Source organism: Peromyscus leucopus, chromosome 14, assembly GCF_004664715.2.
Source record: "Peromyscus leucopus breed LL Stock chromosome 14, UCI_PerLeu_2.1, whole genome shotgun sequence".
NCBI lineage: Eukaryota > Metazoa > Chordata > Mammalia > Rodentia > Cricetidae > Peromyscus > Peromyscus leucopus.
Genome location: NC_051075.1, coordinates 57,387,442 through 57,413,455, shown reverse-complemented (window position 1 = coordinate 57,413,455; position 26,014 = coordinate 57,387,442). Strand labels below are relative to the sequence as shown.

The window sequence follows — 26,014 nt, the reverse complement described above, 5'->3', positions numbered from 1 at the left end:
CGATCTTAGTCAGATTTTCAAGGTAAAACAGATAAAACTGACTTCCGCTCCACACAAGATTATCTATGGTCCAATACTAAACGTCTTATCATTGTTTTGATCTGGTTCAGATTAATCTTCTATGATTAGCAGGGTGGATATGATTATCTCCATCTGAAATCTACCGTGTAATTTGTTTCCAATGGAGAGATTGTCTGAATCAGTCATTTATTTATTTTTATGTTAAAGACTGTCTTTATTCTATTTGTTTGTTGTTGTTTGAGATAAGTCTCACAGTTCCTGGTGGGTTGACACTCACCTGTAGATAACACTGGCTTGAAATTTGCACTGCTCTCTCCTCGAATTTAAGGCATTTCTAAGTTTCCTGTTTCCCTTATTTCACTGTAATTTTTTCTTGCAGCTCTTATCATATTTTTATGACTGCAAAAATCATGAAGATTTCTTGTGTCAGAATAAGATAAAGAATGACAATATGGTAATGTATTCTAGAGTGTTGTCGCACAGTTTTATTATCAATGTGACTTTCACATAGTTTTTTGATCTCTTCTAATTATAAGTTTAACTCAGGAAGGATGAATTTCTCTTGTTGGGTTCTGTTGTATTCTGTCAAGATATTTATAGATTGTTTTTTTGTGTTTTTCTTTTCTGGTTTTGAGCTGTTTATATTTTTCTGGTAAAGCATGACAAAAGTTTGCCATTTTAGCTATATTTAAGTATACTTCATGGTCTTCTTAATGGCATCATCTCTCACGTGACTTCTCTGGGCATTACAAATTGTATTCTTCCACATAACCACCATTCCTAGGCCAATGACCACATCTCCTTCTGTAGTTTGAATGGGAATATTCTAGGCACTTAGTGATTGTGCCTGGCTTATTTCACTTAGCTTTACTGTCGCTATTTTAATTTCCTCAGGCTATCCACATGCTACACTATCAAATTATATTCTTTTAAGCTATGATGTTTCATTGTGTTGTGAAGTGATAATTCCTTCATGAATAGGTACTCGCGGACATTTTTTTTAATTTATACCATCTCTAAAGTTTTGAAAATGTATATGAGCAAGTTATAGTAGAATGATCTAGTTTTGGTCCTGTTGTTGCCTTGCAATATCCCAGGAAGTGATGGTACATTGGAGTAACAGACTCACATTATAGCGGACACCTGAGGGGTAGTGGGAGTTTCAGTTAGCAAGAAGCCTGCCATGGCCATACAGTTTATAAGTAATATAAGCATCTGAGTAATTATTTTATATGTGGATTGTGGGACTGTGGGGCTTGGTGGAACCTGGAGAGAAGCCCTCCAGCAACAACCACTCTCTTCTTTAGTTACATGTACAAATGTATTTACACATACAAATGTATTTACACATACAAATGTATTTACACATACCGAGGTTCCACGAGGTTGCAAAATCTGTCCACAGTCACAACCGATGACCGTCTGAAGGAAAAGAGGACTTTTCCATCCTGACTCTAGGTAGGAGCTCTTAAAACTCTGTATTCATAATAGTACCTCAAGAAGTGATGCTCAAGGAAATCTCATTGATTTTCTTTAATTTTAAAATCAATATCCAACTATCAATTTACAAATTCTATTGCTATAAGCATACATTGCTATTATATATATATACAAACATATACTCTATACAGTTATTATACTAAGAATATATTCTTTAATCCATCCCCTTTTAGACTAAGGAGCAACTGTGTAATAGACAGTATGCTGTTATTCACCATGCTGCTTCACAAATCCCAATGTGTTCTTCTCATCTAACTGAAACTGTGTGCTGTGATCTATGACCATCTTCTCTTTCCCCTCCCCCAAGCCTATGGTAACCTCAACTATATACACTTCTATGTCATGAACTGCTTTATATTCCATATATATATATATATATATAATATATATATATGAGTCAATAAGTTTAATTTATCCCTAATTTGCTCCTTAATGATACTGCCTGGGTAGCAGAAATCACTATGGAGCAGTTTCTTTGAGGAGAAGGGTGAATGGAAAACACCCCCCCACACACACACACAGGGGGGGCATATAAATGAGAATTTTTATATATGATAAGAACTTGGTGTATGACAAGGACAGAAAAAAAAGATGACATATCTCAGGTAGGTCAGTGCATTTTCTAATTATTTTTTGTGAAGATACTTTTTTGGGCACAGAATCATTCAAATCTTTGTACTCGAATACATGGGATAGCACCTTATGTATGAAGGAGTTATGGTCGTATTCATTGGCCCACAGGAAGTGAAGGCAGCATAAGTGAAAATTCTTAAACAATTTATACATTAATCACTAAACCATCTCAGCTGACAGAAGACTTTCTGCATGCCACAGAAATGGATGCATTTGGGAATCTGCCTTTTGTTTTTTCAAATCCTTCAGTTTCCACTACAGGGGAATGCACAAATGGAAGTGACAGTCTACAGAGCTGTCTAGGCTCCACAAGCATGGGGCTGACAAGGCAGAATGCTTTCACTAAAGCTAAAAAAAAAAAAAAAATTGAGAGCTGGGGAGTAGAATGCTACAAATTGGGATGGGATTCCTTTAGAAGCAATGCAGCCATGAAGACAAGTAAGTATAATGGGTATTTAACCATCTTCACTATGAAGTGCTGATTTCTTAGACACTTATGACGTAGGAGCTGGCTATGATGAATGCCAAGCAATTCTTCGCAATAGATACTTTCAGGGAATTTATGCCCCTCCCCCCAAGACAAAAGGGCCTTGGGATCAGGTATGGTTTGTTCTGGGAGAGAATTTACAGTCTCACCAGCAACTGCTTTTACCTTCCTCAGTAAAGGGCTTATTTTGATATACTGGCTGTGGTTGTTCAAGAACAACTGTATCCTTGTTAACTTCGTGTATGGTGCGCAGACTTGATGTCTCACTTTCTTTCTCTGTTCCTACTTTTGTCCTTTCCAGCTATTGTAAGGTAAACAGCTTTCATACCAATCTTCAAATCACGTATCTCCCCATTTGACCAAAGGCATACATATACATGTGCACATCTACAGATTTGTGAACATGAATATATATGCATATGTAGCTATGTATGCACAAATGTGTAGATATACACTTGATACATGAAGATATTGTTCTGGGATATCTGAAAACTCAAATGCTATTTGGATTCACTGTTAACAAAAGAACTCTGGGGTACATGAACTGTTAAAACGTTATTCTGTATCCTCTGCCTGCACATCACCTACTTGACTGAAGTAAATTAGTTGGTATTCTCATAAAAATTTTATTAAGCTCCTACTAAATATTAGGTACTTTTCTGAGTCCTAGTGAGAGATCAGAAAACATAGTATAGCTCTATTTTAATAGAGATATTAATTAATAGGAATATAACATCCAGATCAATGTGATATTTGGAAGTTTTAAGTGCTAACAAAGCCTGATAAGAAGAGGGTCGTGATGTAAGTAATATCACAATATGACCTGAGAGCTGGGAAAGTAAGCTATACATTTCCTGAAGGAAAAGGGCTCTCTTCAGAGGTAATAATGGCAAAAGAATAAGTCATCACAAGCTTGGTATGCTTTTGAACAACCACCAAACCAATGTGTCCAAAGTGGAGAATGCAAGGAAGGAGATGTGAAAAAGATTGTCTGCAGGAGAGACAAGACTATACACAGTCTCTTAAGAATCACCCCACTGAAGTTAGTTCTTTGTCTGCCTCTATTCTGAGGTGGCAAGTTAGCTCTCCAAGTGCCTCTGGTAATAACATAGAATTAGATATTGAAAAGCAGACAAGAGAGGGAAGCAGACATGATGGAGAAAGAAACAAATGTATATGAAAAACAAATGAAGTGATCATCTCTGGATATTAATAAGAAGTGAGAGAAAAACTGCAGAGAAAATTGGAAACCAGAACCAATGGCTGAACATTTCTGTGCTCAGGATGGGCAATAAAATGTGAGGGAATTTTTCTATAGCTATCCATGATAGAATTGGTTCTCCAAGAAAAGAGTAAAATTTCATACCATGTGGAGGCCCACAGAGGCTATCTAGTGAGACCTTACTCAGGACCAGAGAATCTGAGTTTGCTTTACCCAGCAGGGCTTCAGAAGGAGATGATTTGGCCACAGGCATGTTTACTACGTGTTTGGAAGGGTCTACACTTGGCTCTACAGTGTGCTTTGATCTTTCAACGGGGAGGTCTTTTGCCTCTTTCCTTGGCATGTTATAAAAAGCCATTTTCAATAACTGATGAGGTTGTTGTTGGATATTGACCCAGGCCGTCCCGAATCTATCCTGTGTTTCTGTCTTCTCATCGTCTCTCTTTCTATCCGATATTTCCTCATTCCTTTCTCCTTCACCTAAGAATCCTTCAAATGTTGGGAGCTGGGCTCCCCTAATACCAGACATGTTCCTAAAGAGATTAGAAATTCACTGTGCATAGGTGTCTTATAGGTCTTTTCTGGATGCTTACAAAAGTATCCATTCTAAGAAAAGGAAGAATATATGAAAAAAAATCTGAATTTTTGAAAAACAGACATGTTCATCTACGAATATCTTATCTCATTTGGCTAAGTCAGTTTTACTTTTTGACAAGTTGTTGTCACCTCGAGTGGAAAAAAATCAGTAGCCATTTGTATAGTGTTTAATATTCGATAAAGTCATATTTTCATGACAAATATGTTAACACAGTTGGCAGAAATATCCTTGTGGACTTGATCCTTAAGGATATTTTTGGTATATAGTCTGTCATTTATGAAATCCTACTAATAAAATCATCCATTAAAAATATGCCTTTGACCCCTTGAAAATAACAGGCAGCTATAACTAAATTATTACTTGCTTAAAACCCTGGAGTAATGGTGGGGATTGTAGCAGATAAAATTGATCATTCTGAGGGCTGTGGAGGGGGTATCATCTCACCATAGTATTTCACACAGTGTCTAACATGTTCTCTTATCAATGAAACTTAATGTCAAGATAAAAATAGCACCAAGGGTTTCAGTCAACAGGTATGGGAAGGTGTGGCTTAAGAAATCTTTCTTCAAGTGGATCTTCAGTCACAAATAGACAGTTGTAAAGTGTCAGTTATGGAGAATGAGTAGTTTTAGAAGTCTTCTGCACAGTCAACACTGTACAGGGAAAGAAATTTGTGTGCAGAGTAGATCTGTCAAGTGTTTTATCCATAACAAATGGGAGGAAAAATAATCTTCAAAGGGGTCTTAACACCACATGACTTTTTAACAAGAAGTGAAATTCTTATTTATAAGTAAGAATTTACTATGGAGTATTTTAAGAATAAAATGTATCTGTCTAGTATTTTGGAGATATGAAAAGAAGGGGGAATGGAAAGAAGAAAGATTAGTCTGTCTAATAAGAATCACGAAATAATCTATTGGCTGCATCCTACCCAGAATACATCTCAGTGAGATTATTGTTTTTGCAGCAACTTTCTTTACTTTAGTGTGGCTTAATAGGAACAACAGAAATAGTACAAGGGAATAAATATAATAACCATTGGAAGTTAAGGGACACAGTCTTCAGAAACAAAGCAAAAGTTTAAATGTGGGAGTCAGTAAGATGATTCAGTGATAATGTGCTTGCTGTTCAAAACTATCCACCTGAGTTTGATTCCTGAGCCCACATAAGGAAAGATGGAAAAAGAATGGACTCCAGAGTGTTGTCCTCTGATTTCCACATACATGGCATATGTACCCCCTTCACCACACACACACACACACACACACACACACACACACACACACACATTGCACACATATATACACACAAAAATAAAGTTTTTAGAAGGTTAAGTGCATCATTGAAGAAATGAAATGTTTTCTTGAGATGAGACTTTTATTTAAAAAAAGTGAAAGTAGCAGAATGAAAATCAATAGATGGAAGTGAAAGGAATCAAAACAAGGGCAGATTTCATGATCATCAGGAGTTAACAACAAAACCCTACATTGAAATGACAGAGTCCTGAGAGTTTTGCCTCCAACACTCTACCTTGTTATTTCTCATCATGCAAGCTCTTCATTTCCTTCATGGTGCTTATTCCTTTCATTTCGCCTCTTTTATGTGGAATACAACTTCAGTAAAGAAACCCACCTAACTCATTTTTTAATTCCTGGAGCAATACATGGGACATAGTTCACTTCACTAATGTGAACCAGCTATGAACCTTTAAGGAAATGTGTCATTAAAACTAGAGCACAGACTGGGTTCTTGTCTATCATATACTGGCCATCTATCTCACTCCTCTCATGTTTATCATTCTCTAGTGCTTCCCATTGCTTTAGAATAAAACCAAAATCTTTAAAATGGCCCAAAGGCTCTCTGTGGCCTCACTCTTACAAATCTCTCCTTGCTTCACCTAGGAGCATGCCCCTTTTTCTCACTAAGATTTCCTCTGTCCTTTCACGTCCAGTGAGAGCCTTCCTTGGCTACACAATGACAAGTAAAAATCTTCCTTTCATCCCTGGTACTCACCTTTCATCACATAACTTCTACAAATGTTATTACATTTCTTCTATCTGCTATGAGAATTAAGTTCATGATAGTGGTGTCCTCACAACTGTACCAAATATCCAGAAAATGTCTGGCTCAGAGAAGGGACCCAATAATATTTTAGAGAAAAATAAGTGGATCTTTAAGCACAACTGTTTTCAAAAACAAGACTAGGTGATTTTCTGTTGGCTATTTCTCATAGCTGTCACTCTTCATATCCATGCATGTGCTTTGGCTCCTGACACACATAACCCAATGCTTACATTCACAATTATATAATTTTTAAATTGGAAAGTATGACAATAGCCTCTTTCTAGTTTCTCAGCTATTTGATTAAAAGATTTATTTTCACAAAGGCCACACTGAACTCATCTAAGGAAAGGGGGCCACAAGTCCAAAGCTGTAGTATGACTATTACTCAGTTGTTAAAGTGGCCAGAGAAGCAATTGTCAATATTTTTTCCATTAAGTGAAGAGTTAAAGTGAGCCACTCAAATGAAAAGAGCTATGCCAGGGGTGTGACGCACATCTGTAAGCCCTGTCACTAAGGAGGCTGAGGCAGGAAATATTTTGAACTTAGGAGTTTGTGGATAGCTTTGGTAACATAGCCAGATTCCTGAAGGAAGAGATGAAAAGGAAGAAAGGAAGGGAGTGAGGGAGGAAAGAAGGAAGGAAGGAAGGAAGAAAGAAAGGAAGGAAGGAAGAAAGGGGGAGGAATAAAAAAAGAAAGAAAATAAGCAGATAGGAAATAAAAGAAATGAATAATAGAAAAGAAATAAAGAAAAAAGAGAAGAACAAGAGATATAAGTACTATCCTTCAAGAGAGCATTCTCTCTAGGGTGTGGCAGTCAGAGTCAAATTCAATGGCATCCACATCTGCAGCCCAGTGGTTCACATGCGTATTTTTCAGAGGGGCTAGATAAATAAATTTATCTGAAATTTCCTCTCTTTCTTGTTTCTGCTATAATTCAAATGTATTGATCCAGGACCCACTATTACATGGCACTCACATGCTTCAGTAATACAGAGGATTTATTTTTAATCTTTTATCTCAGAGAGTTGAGACCATTTCCCCCTCCCCCAGTACAAAACTACTACTTTTCTCTGTTCTTCCCTCTCTATACCCAATACCCCACCAACTGAATGACAGGGTTAACAAGAGGATTGTTACATGAAAACTCCATTTCCAGTTACGTTCATCTTCGCACATGTCCAAAATCAGGGGGGCAAATTCTAAGGAAAAAAGTTGCTGGCAGTAAATCAGATGAATTATGGTGAATGATAGATAGTTAATCAGTTGCTTATTTCTCCATGGGAAGTAGTTAATGTTGAGATTTGAAAATAGCCAAGAGTTTCTTAAGAATATTAATTGGATTATTTGGTATTTTGCTGTATAGTTTCTTGAGTTCTTTATATATTTTGGAGATCATCCCTCTGCCAGATATGGGGTTGGTGAAGATCTTTCCCCATTCTGTAGACTGTCATTTTGTCTTATTTACTGTGTCCTTTTCCTTACAGAAACTTCTCAATTTCAGGAGGTCCCATTTATTAATTGTTGCTCTCAGTGTCTGTGCTACTGGTGTTATATTTAGGAAGAGGTCTCCTGTGCCAATGCATTCTAGGCTACTTCCTACTTTCTCTTCTATGAGGTTTAGTGTTGGTGGATTTATGTTCAAGTCTTTAAACAACTTGGATTTGAGTTTTGAGGATGGTGATAGATATAGATCTATTTGCAATCTTCTGTATGCTGACATTGAGTTATGCCAACATCATTTGTTGAAGATGCTTTTTTTTTTTAACATTGTACAGTTTTGGCTTCTTTGTCAAAAATCAGGTATTAATAGGTGTGTGGATTCATAGCAGGGTCTCCAATTCAATTCCATTGACACACATGTCTGTTTTTATGCCAATATCAAGCTGTTTTTATTATTATAGCTCTATAGTAGAGCTTGAAGTCAGGGGTGGTGATGCCTCCAGAAGTTGCTTTATTGTAAAGGATTGTGGTGATATTTTATTTGTGCTTTAATAAAGCTTGCCTGGAAATCAGGGAGAAAAGGCCAGCCATTTTAAGTAAACAAAAAGTCAGGCAGCACATGCCCTTAATCTGATCACTTATCAGGCAGGGTCTCTGTGTGTTCAAGGTCATACTAGGGAATAGAGCCAAGCATGGTGACATACACCTTTAATCCCAGTACCAACCATAAAGACCTGGAGGTCTGTACAGACAGACAGTGATAAGGAATTGAGGTAGGTAGCTGGGCTATGATAGCCAATGAGAGGTCAGAACAGCAAGGCAATAAAGGCATGGGTAAGACAGGAAGTAACTCGCATTTGAAAGCTGCAGAGTTGGTGAGGTAAGGTTGGTTGGTGGCTTTCCCTATTTCCCTGATCTTTCTAAGGCTTTCACCCTTATATTTGGCTCTGTGTTTTTTATTTAATAAGACCATTAAGAAATTTGTCTACAAAGGATTGTTTTAGATATCCTAGGTTTTCTGCTTTTCCATATGAAGTTGAGTATTGTTCTTTCAAGATCTGTGAAGACTTGTGTTGGGGGTTTTGATGGGGATTTGAGGGGTCCCTGGCAGTGTGATCAGGATCTATCCCTGATGCATGAGCTCGATTTCTGGATCCCATTACCTATGGTTGGCCACCTTGCTCACCCTTGAGGCAGGGGGAAGGGGCTGGGTCCTGCCTCAACTGAATTACCAGGCTTTGCTGTCCCTCCATGGGAGAACTTACCCTTTTGAAGGAGGGAATGAGGGATGATGGGTCAAGGAGGGTTAGGTGGGGGTGGAAGGAGGGATGAGAGGGGGTTCTGTGGTTGGTATATAAAATGAATAAAAAAATTTAAATAAAAAAAGAATATTAGACAATGTTTTTTTCTCTCCCTGTCTCATTCAGAACTACATAAGGAAAACTTGCCATGTTAAGCTGTTTTAAATTTATACTTTTCCTTTGAGAAAATGAGCCGACTGGAATAAACAGAAAGACTTCATGACTAGATTAGTGCTTTAGTTTTGTCTTGGTTAATTTCCCTGATCTCTGTTGACACCACTTATTTGTCCACACCTACTCATCCTATACGATTAAATCCAATTCTGATGGAGCATCTACTACTATTCTTTCAATAAATGCCTCTTGGACAAAGTACTTGTCTGACATGTGAAAAGCCCTGCCTTTGATCCTCAGAATGGTATAAATTGGGTGGGTATTTCAGAACATACCTTTAATCCTAACACTTGGGAGACAGAGGCAGGAGGATCACAAGTTCACAGTTATTCTCAAGGACAATCTGGGTGACCAGAGACCTTGTTTCAAAATAAATAAACAAACAAACAACCTGGGTCTCCCATAGACCGTTAAGTACACATTAACAGTTCTAAGACAGAGGAGGGGGCAGAAGGAAACCAAAGTTCTTTTACCCCCACTCACCCATATATGATCCTGCGCCCTCCCTTCCTTCTGCAAAAAGTAGGAAGGAATGAATCTTGTAGAATGAAGAAGCTAAACATATGCACTTCATAAACATCCATGAACTCAGAGGCTCTCCACCGCTGTAGCAGGAGAGGTCCCGAATGATCTCTCATTTACTGCAGTTGTATCAAACACAGCTTGGACTCACCGAGGAGCACAAGCTGCAGGAATGCTCACCAGCCTGCGAACTCTTTGAAGTGGAAATGATGCACACAAAGCCAGCCCATGGCAGCAAGTCACAGATGTTGCTTTTGGCCTCACCTGCTCATCTCTCTCCCCATTGGGAGGATTGCCATAAGTACTCAACTTCATGGAAAGTGTGGTGCCAGCATTCAGACCCTTCCGAGCTGCTGCTGATCACAGTGAAGGGCTGAAGCACCCTCTACTCACTTATAATCATCTCCTGACAGGTAAATGGGGGAGGATGATGAAAGGAACAGTAAAATAACAGGGTGAGAGAAGGAAGACTAAAAGGGAGAAATAGGCAAATCAGAATTTGTACGATGTCCCAACAATGATGCCTTTTCTTCCAAAGTATTCTGGGTACCACATTTCAAATGACCAGTTCTGCGAACAAAGGAAAAGTAACCCAGGTTTGTCAGTGACCCTTGCAGCCAACCTTCTAGTTCTCACTATGGAGCCAAAAAGCATATTTTCTTTGAGAAACCAAGGTGGTGGAAAAACTATAATTTTCCACAAAACAACAAATCAACAGGTGATAGATTCAGCATTTGAATTAGTGAAAACCTTATTATAATGAGCTGAGGAGGAAGCAGTTCTTCCTGAATATGTGTTCACAGTCTCTTCATACATACAGCTTAAAGAATCTTAGCTTAGTTTTGTGTCTCCTGATTAAAGCAAACTGAACTTGATTTCCTAATACTCTGCTACTTCTAGGCTCTGATGCCTTTATGAGCAACAGGGTGATGTTATCAAACAACACCACACAAGACCTAGGGCATCTAAGAGCCCTATAAGTGCTGGAGAATATAAGATATTTTCATTAGCATTGTCCTACTCACTTTCCCTTGTTTGTGGTCATTACACAAGGACTCTTTAAATTCACAGAAAAATAATCCCAGAAGTGTCTGCAATGCTCCTCACCATATGGTCTTTACAGCCTCACCCCTGCAGGGGTCTTCAACTGGACTGGGAAGTTAGGAAGTGAGGACAGGAGAGAAAGATAGGAATGACATACACTAGTAAGCAATAGGTTAAGGAGATCCAAGCTGGTAATATATAGATCCTATATTTGGAAGAAGAAACAGACTTAAGTAGCATGACCATCTCAAAGTGCTGATTTATAGGGAGTTTTAAGGCTTCGATTGAAGACTTGTTCTCTCTTCTTATGTTCACAGTGTCAATTCACATGAAGTGCTCTGATTCTCTTCTAAGAGTTCCCGGTAGTCAAGCACTATCTCCTGGCAATTCATTTGGACAGCTGTTTATTTCCCTTGGGATTTGTGAAGCAGGAACTGGAAGAGCTAGCCAAGAAGCTAACACAGGGAGATTCCTTTCTTTCCACTGACTTCTGAAAGGTGAGGCTTCTAGAAAGGACCTCTGCTGCTTGTTAGAAAGCCCATGGGGTTCCTTAAAAGGTGACTTCTGCTAACATGGGAGATGTGGAACCTGAAACCCATCACAGCATTAACTCAGTACCAATTTTATTGTTGACTGGTTTGAGAACAAAATTGCTTTTGTCAATAATCAGAGTTGGGTTAACCTAAGCATTTCTTCCACTTCCATTCATTTTCTTATGCTTTTTAGTGTTGTAGCAAGGTCAACATATATTAAAATTTCCCCCTGAATAACATATGGGTTTAGCAACCTACTGCCAAGGGGCCATATACCTATAAATAAAGAACTAGAGCTATATCAGCCGTACCATATGCTGCCTAATTTATCTGGTAAGTACTACTGTAAATACTTTGTGAATACCAAAGATGCTACTTTCTAGATTTTTTAAAGCAAGTGTCAAGTATAAAAATGGGCATTTTGAGCTGAATCCCCAGGGGAGTCCTTGCCCTGGAGGAGATGGAAATGGGGGGTGGGCTGGAGGGAGGCTGGGGGGTGGGGCTGGAGGAGGGAGGACAGGGGAATCCATGGCTGATATGTAAAATTAGATTAAATTATAAAATAAATTTTAAAAAATGGGCATTTTGAATTCAAAATCTTTATTTTGGAATGCTTCTTGAAACAATTAAAATTACACCTGTTATATTATTGATATTTTGTGTTTGACTTGGGTTAAGTTCTAGAATTATAGACCTTCATAAAAACTGAACAGTGGTCTTCTAAAAACAATGAGAGGTTGGTCGGAGGTCTCAGAGGGTAGAGGTACTGACGGCACAAACCAGACAGCCACACTTGACACACACTGGATACACAGTAGAAGCAATTGAATTGAATCCCAAAGGTTGTCATGTAAGATACACACACACACACACACACACACACACACACACACACACACATATACGCTCATGTATACACACTCATAAATATACTCTCACATACTATAACAACATATAAAATAAAAACATTGAAAGCTAGGGTATTCAATCCATCAGGAGAGCCAAAGTAAATATCATGCTCACATATATACACTCATCATATATACATTCACACACACATCATACACACACACACACACACACACACACACACAATGAATCAAACAACCATAACAAGGAGGACTGGGGTGCTCAATTCATTAGGAAATACAATGTAAATATACCAATAACAAATTTGATCTGGTAGTTATGCTGGTATAGCAAGAGACTAACCAGTTAATTTGTCTTAACAATATTAACAAGTAGATAACCATCCATGAAAGAGTGGGGGTTATTTGTGAGATACACCACTTAGACACCTTGTCGTTGTAGAGAAAAATGTAGCACCACATTAGCATTTCCAAATGGAAAGTGACAAGCCCAAAGCATAAAAAGTAAATGGCATGTATAAAGTGATACTGCTAAGACTGGCTAACCTGGAATTCATATCCATTTCCACTTCAGTCTAATATATTGGTTTATATTTATTAGAACAAACTGCTATCTCCTGTTTATTAATGCTGTCCTGCAGACTGTAAGCTGGTGAAAAGAGCAAAGCCTAAAACTATATACCCCCTTCCAAAATCTCCTATTCCTCTCTTAGAATGGTGCCCACATAATATTTTTTAAGGTTTGCTTTCAGCAGCAAACACAACTCATTACACTAAGGCCCAATGAACTTTGCAGTGCTCAACACTTTCACTGTGCCATTCATACTGCCTGCATTCTCACCTTATGAAAATGGCATGCATAATTCCTGAGGCAGCCTGGGCTTATACAAGTAACTGAGAGGACAGGATCCAGAAAGCCAACCCCATGGTGTGCGTGCACAGATTTGTGGCTTTCATTGTTAGTGAAGATGTGTCAGCTACCGTAACACCTATTTGCCCATACACTAGCCAGTGGTTTCTAAGATTATAATCCACTTTAAGAGACAGAAGACAAGCCCAGAAAAAAAAATATAAACATTACCACAATTTGGCTTTTTCACATCCATTATAAGAGGCCAGAAAGAGGAAATACTCCCTGACATATGAGGTTATTAGAATATTTTAAGTTTTGTTGAATGTTTATTTTTCTTTATATTAAACCTATAAAGGATAGCTAGCAGACAGGATCTTCAGAGACTTAGAACTGGCAAGCAAGACCCAGATTTGGCTTTGACTTCCTCAAAAGAATATTGAGCTCACTGCAAGCATAAAAGTGTTTTATCACTGGTCCTGGGGCAATGTCATTGGGATGCAAGCCATCTTATCTGTAACTGCAAAACACTACAGTGTCATTTGGTTTGGGAATTACTGTTTTACATTTTTAATGCCTACAGCAAAGAAAAATATATATATATACATGAATGTGAATGTTGTACATATTTATCTCTATATAAGTTTAGCATATATAACTTTATTATATAAGTATATATTATATAAAACATATACTGAATTATATATAACTTAATGTATTTGTTTTATAGCTGCATATTAAATTGCTGTTTGACTTATCTTTAATGTTCCTAATTTAATAACATGTGCATAGAGTAGTCCTATATCTGTTGATGAGTGTAGCTTATATTGTAAGTACAATGTCAGTCAAACTGTTTCATCATCACACATAATGTATACATGCACACCCACATGCTTTCTAGCTTCATATAGATTATATAAAACCATAAAAACACTCCTTTGTGGGAGGCATAAAAGTGCTGCATTTTTCAGCAGCCAGTAGAATCAAAACCTGAAGATTCACAAAAGAAGGCAGAGTGCATTGTACAGAGAAAATCACAGTATGAAAGTGAGTGGGAAATGCCCTTCTATGTACTTCAAACCCCTGTTTAAATGTCTTCGATGTAACTCACACTAAACATCAGGGTGGAAACTACAGCAGGCTGAGCCTATGACAGACATCAGGTTGTGAGAAACTGTACTTCTGGGATGGTCTGCTGGGGAATCCATGAAGCAAACCACAAGGCTCCTGCTTTGAAGCTCCATGGCACACCTCTTCATCACTGTGCACCTTTTGGCTCTTTGCATCCACAGAGCATGCATGCAACGTTTTCCTCAGACAGGCTCTTTCAGGTATCTTGCTTCAAGTTTTAGTTTTCCTTTCCCTTTTCAATGAGATTTGATGAGAAATAATTATTTGAAAAATAGCTTCTGGTACCAGCCAGAAGATTCTGGCAGAAAGCAGTGTTCCCTTATAGTTCTCTATTCAACTAGTCGCTGTTGAGACTCCAAAAAGTAACACAGGTAATAAAATGATACTTGAAAACATTTCGTCTAAGTTGGGAATGAAACTGTGTTAGAGTGCTTACTTAAGTTGGTCAAAACCCCATGTTCTATTTCTCTGGTGATTTGAATAGGACTGGCTCCACAAGGCTCATATATTTGAATGCTTGTTCATTAGGGAGTGCCCTGGTTGGAGTAGGTGTGGCCTTGTTGGAGGAAGTGTGTCACTGGGGTGAGCTTTGAGATTTCAAGAGCCCAAGCCAGGACCAGTGGCTCTCTCTTCCTGCTGCCTGCTGATACAGATGTAAAACTCTCAGCTACCTCTCCAGCATCATGATTGCCTGCATGCTGCCATGCTTCTAGTCATGATGATAATGGACTAAAATGCTGAATATAAGCAAGTGTCAATTAAATGCTTATATTTATGAGTTGCTATTTCTTCACAGCAATAGAATACTGACTAAGACAATTCCCTAGCATCAAAAATTGCACAAGACATTTATAAAAAAGCAGACATCAGTGAAATAGAGTCCACAAACAAGAAAATGGGGCTTTTTAGTAGACATTTATTTAAATGTATCGTTTAGTTGGCAATGCAGTTCTTCATCTGGTTAGCAGCAAAGTTCTTACAAACCCAAAGGGAACTTCAATCACCAAACTTTAAGAGGCTAGGTGGGTAAATAGGTAGGTTAGATCTATCCTGTGAGTCCAAATAAAAAGCACACCCTGAACCAAGGTGCCCTATGCAAATGGTTTAATAAGGTGTTCTCTTAGAGGAAGCTGTGAGTAGTTAGAACAGTACATATTGGAAGCCAGCAAGGGAAGTACTAAAGGAGAGGTCTAGAGCTAAGCTGCACTCTGACCATGACAAAATTCTGCAATTCTTTGCACTTGAGAGTTTTCCAAGCAAAGATGAATGATGTCTGTAAGCTCAATACAATTTTCCTAAAAGGAAAACATAAAAATCCATACCGACTGTTGCAAGAGATGGCATGATAAAGCTGGCAGTGTGTACAAACATGGTAAACTGTTATCCAAAGAGACTGGGGTACAGCACCATCATCATTTGATCCAGACAGGTACATAGTTATCCAAAATATTGAAATGTTTAGAACTTTTGAATGTAAAACTTCCTTTTACATGAGTACAACACAATTATTAAAAGGTCAAAGAACAGTTTTGAAATCACACAGGCTGTATTTGGCAGACCCCAGTCAAGGATATCATTCTAGTTCCAAGATGTTAATCATTCCTTATGGCTGCCAGTAAAGGTAGCCACTTGAGGAATCAGCAGAGGTTGCTTAGTTTGGGATTTTCTGTGGCTTAGCAGCCACTCCATGCATTAGACCAAGTTTTCTGTTATATTCTTTTTCATCTTTGAACTTTTCCTATCATCCCATGTACTCTAGGAGAAAATACATGATGCATCCTTCTGATGGGACCACATTAGATGATGTAGCAGACAACACAATTCAAGTTAGAGAGTCTGGCCATTTAAAACAGTGGTGTAATGAATTATTGGATGGAGTTCTGTTTTAGAAAGCACATATCTGGTTTATTATGGGAATCTTGAGTAGTTTCCTCAGCCCTGGGGAAATCTGGAGAGCCACCAAGGCTGCTCATCAGCAGGGAAATGAAGTATCTCTAGTTGGGATGAAGACATTGCTTGTAGTGTCACAGTTCATCCATAAGATTGCTCCAGACAGTGAGAACCATGTGCACAAAATCTCTGAGCTACAAATCACCTTGAGTAGGAAGAGCACCTAAGCAGGTCAGGCTTTTTGAAGCAAGCAGACAAAACAAACAAAACCCAAACACACAAAACCAGTGAAGGAGATGTGGGTGGGGGAAAGATAACAAGAAGGAAGATGAAGTGGACAGGTGACTGGAGATGGATTCTGAAGTATTGTATTTCACTATAAAACATGGATAACTCTTTTGTGGAGATGAAAAAACAATGAGGGCTGCAATTTAGGAAGTCTAAGGTGGTAAGGGTGTAGAATAAGCAAAGGGGGTCCAGTGAGGAGGCCAAGGGAGTGATGAGAAGGTACCACAGTAAAGACTGAGATGTGAATAACACAGACTAGATGAGTGGTTTTGGAATAAAAAGAGATAATACATTAAAAAATAAATAAAAACACCTATTTGGTAGAATAGAAAACAAACACTCGAGCCAATTAGTAATTAACAGCACTTGTAGTATGGCTCCACCCCTAGGTGTTCTGAAAACGACTGAATTCTAACCAAACAAGACTGTTTTTCAATTCTCTTTTTCTCAAGGGTGCTGCTTGATTCATTAAAACAAACAGTCAGAGTACCATTTAGGCAACCAGAAACACATCCACATGCACTGCACTTGAAAAGACTCCAACTACCTAGAATATGGGGCCATGGAAGAAGGAAAGAAAGGAAGGGGAGGAATAAGAGATTATTACTGAAATCAAAACAAGCTTGAGGCATGCAGCTGGATGAGCAGGCTGAAACAGTCACCAGCTGCTTGGGAATGATTGCAATTAGAAAACAAATCCAAGGATAGAGATACTTGAGCTCTGCCACAGCTTTTGTTGTGGTGCTAGTGATGCTGAACTGACACCAGCAGGCACTCCCAGAAGAAAAGGAAGAAGAAAATAGGGCTGGGGAGAGGAAGCAGAGGAGAAGAAAGAAGAGGAAAAGGAGGAGGGAGAAGGAGAAGAGGAAGAAGAGAGAAAAAAGGCAAAGAAGGAAGATGACCACCATCAAAAAGGACACCAAATTCACTCAATAAGTACTTCATTATGTTTCCCAACAGCATCATGCCTTCCATGTGTTTAGAATGGCCAAGGTTTAGTGTGCTTCAAGGCAGCATTTGGAACAGCATCACCCTATGGACAAACAGTATTGCCTTCGGAGATGAACGCCATAGGTTACTTTAGACATAGAGAAACACAGATTAGAGGGTGATTCTATGCAAAGCACATTTCAATAGATGATAGATAGATAGATAGATAGATAGATGGATAGATAGATAGATAGATCCAGACCTACTGATTCTACCAAGCAAGCCTCTGTCCTTTAGAACAGCTATTATATGCTCTACACCTCAGTTGATCAATATTAAAAGCAAAGAAAAACTATGCTCCTTGTTAGGGCCCACATAAAGGCAGAGCATCCTTCATTGAAGGCTGCTAATCCATTTGAATATAGCTTTGATTCTCGACTTCTCAGGTGAGATTCTTTCACTCAATATCTCTAGTATCCTAACCACTTTGGGCATTAAAAAATTTCTTTTTTTCCTTTTTAGCAATCTGTGGCTGCCACAAACTTTCTCTTTTTTTTTTTAAGAATTTTATTTTGTTCATTTTAACATACCAATCACAGATCCCTCTCCTCCATCCTCCAACTCCTCCAGCCTCCCCCGCCACCTGCCCCACCCCGTTCCCTGCTACAAGAAGATAAAGCCTCCATGGATCATCAGCAGAGCCTGGTACATTCAGTAGAGGCAGGTCCAAGTCCTCCCCCCTGCCTCAAGGCTGTGAGAAGTGTCCCACCATAGGTAGTGGGTTCCAAAAACCCAGCTCATGCACCAGGGATGGATCCTGATCCTACTGCTGCACCCCCCCCACACACACACACACACATACAAGCATATCAAGCCACACAACTGTTTTGCCTATGCAGAGGGCCCAGTCCAGTCCTGTGGAGGCTCCACAGGTGTTGGTCTAAACAGAATGGTCAAGCTGAACAGGAATGGAGTGGAAGAGGAATGAAAGAGATACCATGATAGAGGAAGGCATTGTGGGGATAGGGAGAAACTGGGTGCTAGGGAAGTTGCCAGGAATCCACAAGGATGATCCTAGCTTGGACTACTAGCAATAGTTGAGAGGGTGCCTGAACTGGCTTACCCCTGTAATCAGATTGGTGAATACCCTATCTGTAATCATAGAGCTTTTCTCTAGTAACTGATGAAATTTAGACCAAACTTTCTCTTATCACCAGGCTCAATTAAAGCAATTGCTTTTGAGGTGAGGGGAATAAATTTCTTCCTCCACTCCTTCTGCCCTGACTTTGATTCACCTGTCACTTGACATCCTTGCTTCATTAATTGCTGACAGCTGAGAATGCAACCCTGGACCCTCAGCAAATTACTTCTAATCATCTCCTTCCTAGACATTAGTCCTTCAGTGGAATGTCAGGGGCATTCAGCAGGCCACAGAAGACCAGAGCCTTTTGTAGCTCTGAGTTATGCAACAGTTGGCCTCTCAAATCAGATATTCAGCTGCAATGGATGTGCTCCTGGACCCTACTTCTTTCACAATTGAGGTGCTGATTTCTCTACTTCCAAGGGATGGGGATTGCTGGCTACTTACTGCTCATACCTCAGTCCCTTTGCAACTAGCTTCAGGCAAAGGGAAATGCTTAACACAATAACTAGATGGTTAGGTAGGGATACAAGGCACACAGTCTTTGATTCCCTTACCCAGCACTGACTCTGTAAAAAATGACCGACCATCTATCTCTTTGTGGACCTGGCTGAGTCTTCAGGGATACATACACCCCAATACAAATCACCCTCCTTCCCACCCTGCTCTACTCACTTCCATTCAGATACCATTTGATTTCCCTGCCCATCCACACACACCTAGTAGACACAGTGTTCATCTCTGTGTCTGCCTCCAGGGAACTTGGCCCAAGGTAGCAGAGCAAATTCTGCACCTCTTTTGGGTGATTTGCATATTCTTTTCACATGAAAAGATGACACTATTATATTTGCATCAATGATGGGAATTTTCACTTGTTAGATAATTGTTCATTTTAAGATGCCTAACAGGGTCCTTGGCTGTGGGCCTTCTTGCTTGTCTGACCCACGCTCAAAGGCCTGGGCACCATTCCCCAGATGACAGGTGTTCATTAAGAGACAGAAAACACGGTGCCAGTTGTATGGGTATTTACATTTTTATTAAACTCTTTTGACTTTAGCTTCATTTTTTTTTTATAGAATTGGTCTCATTTTCCCAAATAGTGCACCTGTGCTCGTGGCTGCCCCTGGGCTGAGTCCCATTCTTTATTTTCTAATCTAGAGCCAAGTGGGGGCACATGTGGCTGTTGGATAACAAGTGCCGGAGATTTCTTAGTATCATAGGCCAGTAGCTTTGGTTCAGAAAATATTATTGCTTCTTGTCAATGTTGTATACAAGCCTATCCAGAGATCAAGTTTTGTCTGCCTATACTATGTGCTATAGGTAGGGTTGTAGTGACGTTCTATATCCTAAAGGCACACAAGTTAAATAAGGAGACTGAAACCTGCGGGATGCTGGGAACCATTCATCTTCAATCCTTGTCTGTATGATGGGACTAGGTACAATGAATCTGATGTTTCTCATACAGTCCAAATGACAAAGCCTCAAACTTTTCATTTAAAAAAAAAAATTGACCCAAGGTCTTAAGCACCTTGTACAAAAAGTCAGCCCAGTGTCATAATGACTCATCCAATTAATTTGAAGGCTTCTGTAGACTCAGGGGCTATGGAGCATTGAGTCAAGTTTCAGCTAAACATCTTTAGACCAGACAGAATGAATAAAAACTGGTAAACATCCAAATGAATCTGTGTCATTCTATATGAAAAGTTCTCACATTCTAAAAGTCTGACTTCTTTGGTTCATTCATATTTCTCCGCAATTCATAGAACCCTAATTCAGCAAGTTGTAAGTATTGTAAACAGAGAAAATGAGCATTGTAACATGCAGATTAATGCTATTTAAAAGCAAGCTGAACAAGTAGAAGAGAGTTTGGGTACCACTGATGTTTACCTAGGCATTGCTTGTAAGTCAGTGTGAGCCTGAAGAAAACAACAACAATAACAACAAAGACATCCCATCCCCTCTGAGAGAATAAAGACAGAAAAACAGGGGGCTAACATATCTCATAACAAGGACCCAACCTCCGGGAGAGTAAAGGCATGGTCAAAAGATGAAGAGGCACAACAGAATCCTTTGCTCCCAACTTCAAGTGCTGTAACCCAGAACAAGTGCAGTTATCCCTGTGGTTGAAATCCAAACCACCAAGCCAAATATGCTGCTGCCTTTTCCCTTTAGGGCACCCTACAAGTCTATAGAAATCAACTCTTTCACAGAAAAAAAATATGAATTCTTCTTAAGAAACTTGGAAATGTCTTGGGAAGTTTCAGCGACAGAACCTCTGGCACTCCAAAGAGTGTCAATGTCTCTCCCTGTCTGCTTCCTTTCCTCTGAATTAGGAAGGACAATAGATACTTCTTTCATTTCCTGCACTATACATTTGGAATGTAGCACTGCATCATGAAGATTACATTATTAAGTGCTAGTGAAAACCCAAAAGGCAACAAGAAATATACAACTTTAAGTTAAGATGAAAGGGAATGGCAAAAGGAGTTTCCAACCATCCATAAAACACAACTTCAGACTCTTTCCTCAGCTCCAACCTGCACTTTTTTTTTTATCTCACAATAAAAATTTGAAAACCCAGTCACCATGATTGCATGGTTCTAGTTCTGAGTAAACTGTCAGCCACGAGCATTTTGAAGCCCACTACAAAGCTGACTGACATTCAAAACCATTGTAGGAAGGCCCCCAGGTTCTTGAAATGTGTGTCCTAAAGGCTCATGGTGCCAAATTTTCCACTTTGTCATTAAAATATTCTTTTTGAGGAGAGAAAAGCAAATATTTCACTGATCTTTAGAGTATTAAGGATTCTATCCCAAACCATTAAGTAATGTGAATACTTAAATGGGGGATGGTAGAAGAGACATATTCTGTATCACTTTTCCTTCAGACTGGGATCATCTCAAGGATCATACACTAACATAGTTTGTGCAACAGGTTCTCAACCTATGGGTTGTGACCCCTTTCTGGTCAAAGGACCCTTTTACAGGGGTTGCCTAAGATCATCTGTTTATCAGATATTTATATTTCAATTCATAACAGCAGCAAAATTACAGCTATGAAGTAGCAACAAAAAGAATTTTATGCTTAGTGGTCACCACAACATGAGGAAGTAAGGGGTTGCAGCATTAGGTAGACTGAGAACCATTGGTCTATAGTATCATCATTAAAGCCCATCAGAAGATAAGAATAAACATAGAAGCTGCTAGCTAACTGAAGAGAGGAGAGGAGTTCCTTCCACTCTATGACAGAAGTAGTGGGCAGTACAGAGATGGCACAGGCTTTCTCCTGGAGTCAGGCAGAACTACCAAAAGGATCTTTCCAAATGACAAGACATTTGGGTCTCATATCTGACTAGCCATGGATGGTGAAGGGTGACACAGGAAAGCAAATTTCTAAAAGGAAGTCCTGAGCAAATGTATGGAAAAAGGAAAGTACGAAGTAATTTTAGTATGCTGTGGTCCAAAATGGTCAATATTAGTTAAAAACACATCTTTAGGAAGTCCTTGCACTATCTACAAAAACAAAGTAAAGATAGTAGAGATGCGATATTATATTACAGGCCTTCACTCTTGGAAGTACTCTACCCTACCATAGTTGAGACACATTGCAGGTCTATTGTCTTAGGGTTGAGATGATCAGTTATAATTCATCAATGCTAACTTTGTGACCAAAGTAAGCACTGAAGACAGGCTGACAAAAGAAGGAAAGAAGTGGAGATGTTCAATGAACTACTGTCAGAAAAAGGTTAACAAGGGCCGGGACTGTGTCATTAAGGAGAAAATTAATGGAAGAAAGGATGGAGACATTTCAGATGAAGAATCAATGTAGCTTACAAGCAGATTAAAGGTCTTACAGAATGGAAAACTGCTTTCCTTTCACACTTTTCCTTGTTATTTTGAAATACGGCTTTCATTTCAGTTCACAAGTTACTAAAAGGTTTAGATATCATTTGGCCTAAAATTCTATCATATGAGATCTCCTCTATCTGATATTTACAAAGTTAAATTATCTAGTCATAATATAAGAATTTACTTACTTTTTTCAACATTTATTCTGTAAATTTTTAATGTATTTGTTCAGCATGTTAACATAAGTTTTAATCTTGACCTATAATCTATGGTTATTTGAAATCTTCAAGTATTGTATAGTAATATTTATTAGTTTCATAAGATATGAGTTAAATATCGAACAATATATCAGCGTAGAAATAATCTTTTCAAAGATAACGTTTGGATCAACCTAGAACAAACTGTGCATCAACCTTCTCTGTAAGACATGCTTTATAATTTCAATTTTAGTAAACCTTAGTTGGAGGGTTACAAGAAACTAGAATGCCATGTAGCCACTACTTTGCTGAAGTGTAAGTGTAGATTTAACAAGTTCCCAGGCAAAAATTTCCACAAGTTTTCAAATCCATGCCATAGTAGTAATTCTCATCTTGTTTTTCACACTCTTAGTCCTTACATTTATAAGAGAAGAATTAAAAAACAAAACCTTAAAAATACTTAAACTTTAGATGATTTTTTTTATGACAGAGCAGGGTTGAGGCCATCATGACTAAAACCAGTAGCTCTGGGGTGATTTTTTTATTTTAAGTTTAAATCCTTCACTAAAGTAAAATTCATCTGTTCACCTAGGAATTCACATTGTGCTGAGAAAAGGATGCCACTGAAGCCGTTCATGACTTCTGTGTGTCCACAGGACATGATGGATGGTCATATGACAATGTGTTCATCTTGTGGAGATCATCTATTGGCAGGTTAAGATGAGTCCAAAAATGACAGAATCAGAATCCCATAGACTCTGAAAATGATCAAGAACTCATCACATATAAATAAGTATAAATACAAGAATAGCAAGAGAGAAGGAAGCTAATTTGTAAAAGGCAAATTTCCATACATTACTTCTTTAAGTAATGAGCTTTAAAGACACCATACGCTTAAATCATCATGAGTTCTCAGTGGAGACAATTGGGTGATACCTGAAATATTTTCCTCTTTGGGTGAGAAGATAATTCTCCATGCAACCAATTTTTCCATACAGAGGACAGTGGCCAAAATGATGATTTGTAGGTAAAGGGAAACAGTAAAGAAAAAGAATCAAGGAAGATGTTTGACTTTGGTCGGTCATTGTGTTTTTTACTTGTTGAAGCTGCTAGTCCTGTGGGAAAACCAGAGCACGGTTACCACACATCCAAAGGGTGTTATTAATTGTTCTCAGTCATGTGGATCTCTAAAAAGTGTGAAGTCAACTATGGCAGAAGAAGCACATCTCAGCTACCACTCTGCCTCTGTGGTGTCTGGATGTCAACTGCAGAACAGCAAAATTCTCACCAACAAGACACACCTTCATTTTCAAAATATAAGGCAGCTTCTCAAATGTTGTCTTAAATGTCACCCCAGATTCAGAAATGTGTGGTTTTGTTCAGACTTCTGTACTATTTTCATTATTGAGGTCAATGTCACAGAAAACCAGATTAAGTCTTATTTTTCTAGCTACTAAAGAATTTTAAAAATAATTTTTCAAACATAATAATAGACTTTTTAAATCTAGTCAAATGAAGAAAATTATGCAAAAGATCCAGATAGTGGGATGGAAGTATTTACTATTGAAGTATTATTTTCATTCCTATCAAGAAGAGAGTAGTGCTAAACTGAGGGGCTTATTGTCAACCCAAATGCATTATAGTCCTAGTTTCTATATCAAACATCTTATAACTCTTTCTCTCTCTAAGGATATTAAACAATAGATGATTTTTAGTGCTTGGCATTGACACTCCTTGCCTCAGGAACTCACTGTCTTTCTATGGGAATGAATAAAACTCTTTTAACTTGGTGTTTTCTGGTCATTTCTTCAGATGGGCATGGTAGATTTTTTTCTGGTAACTCTGCACTCTGTAAAGAGTTCATATATCTGCGAAAGGCTTACAATGTCAGTTGGTCGATAGTTGTTACAAGTTGGGCATCATAATGGCAACTTCGAGCCAGATATGATGGCACACATTCAAATTCTCACTCTCTAGAGGCTGAGACAGGAAGATTTCAAAGTCAAGCTTAGCTTAGACTACAAGTGGTAGTCTGTTAAAGAAAACCATGAAAGAAGAATAAAGACCGGGAGGGAGTCAAGAAGGGAAAGAGTGACCAAACTCCCTGTAATAGCAGCTTCCTTGTGTAAAGAGTTCTGGAACATTCCAATTAATAGTAATAATGAAGATTTATGACATTATGTCGCATGCCAGGCACTAAAATGAGTTGCTTTGTGAGCTCATAAGAACCTTCCCTAACATAGTTCAGAGATGAAAAAATTGATGCTCCAACAGGTTAAGAAATTTGGTGAAGACTATCCAGCAAAAGATTCCAATCCAAAAATCTCACTCAGGAGGCACTGGTCTCTCTCACAGTGTTCTACCGATGCTTTATCAGAAGAGAGAAGCAATGCAGCCTGTTGTTGGGTAAGAAGAGGAGGCCACCTTTCCCAGAGGAGGATCGTATCCTACACCTGCACCATCTTCATACCAATTTCTGGAAAACAGAACCTGGCATCTTAGAAATGTCAAGAGAATGCATCTGTTTTCCTAACTGTGAAGAACGAAAAGTCAAATTCTGTAATTTCATATCACTGCTAGTTAGTTTGCTTCTGGTATTAAAGACACTGCAAGCTAAAGAGAGTCCAAGGTGTGGGGGCTCCATAATACGGTCTTACTGTCATTTGCAATCAGGTACATGTTCCTGGCAATCACTAAGATTCCACTCTTCTCATAAGACTTGGTTTCATAGTCTAATGATAACCCATGAAAGGCAAAGACTCAAATGATGAAGACCAATATTCTGCATGCAGGGTGACCTTTCAAGAACATAGGGCTCACCCCATTACTCTCTCCTGATTCATCCTTCTGTATTTCCTTAAAGGCGGACATTTATAGATCTTTTTCAAATTAAGAAGATTTTCAGGTATTGAATTCAGACTCAGGAAAACCACCTTTTGGTTTAAATCCTCAATATTGCTTACCAATCACTTCTCATATTTTGTACCACTTAAGAGTTACACTTTTCTAAATCTTGTCCTTAAGCTGATTTTGTCTGTATATTTTTTAAAAGAAAATCTGAGGTAGTCAAATCAGTTTCAGAAGCTGTATTCAATAAAACAATATGTTTGACTACCTCACATGTTCTCTCAGGATCCTAAAAGAACTTGATAAAAATATTCAGAATAGGTGCTGATTATTTGAAACCAGCTATAAATAAGAGTTAAACATGGAAGTGAAGGAAGACATGAAACAGAGATATCTCCATTAGCAGATGCTGAAGCATTGCCTCCGATAAAAGCCAGCCACTTTTATTATGTTGTGGAGTGGCACTGTCATAATCCTTATTAAC

General features: G+C 38.6%; 1 protein-coding gene across 1 annotated transcript in view; it reads right to left on the bottom strand.

Moving 5' to 3' along the window:
* Positions 1 to 26,014, bottom strand: part of Nrxn3 (neurexin 3) — a 1,620,870-nt gene that overhangs the window by 389,352 nt on the left and 1,205,504 nt on the right.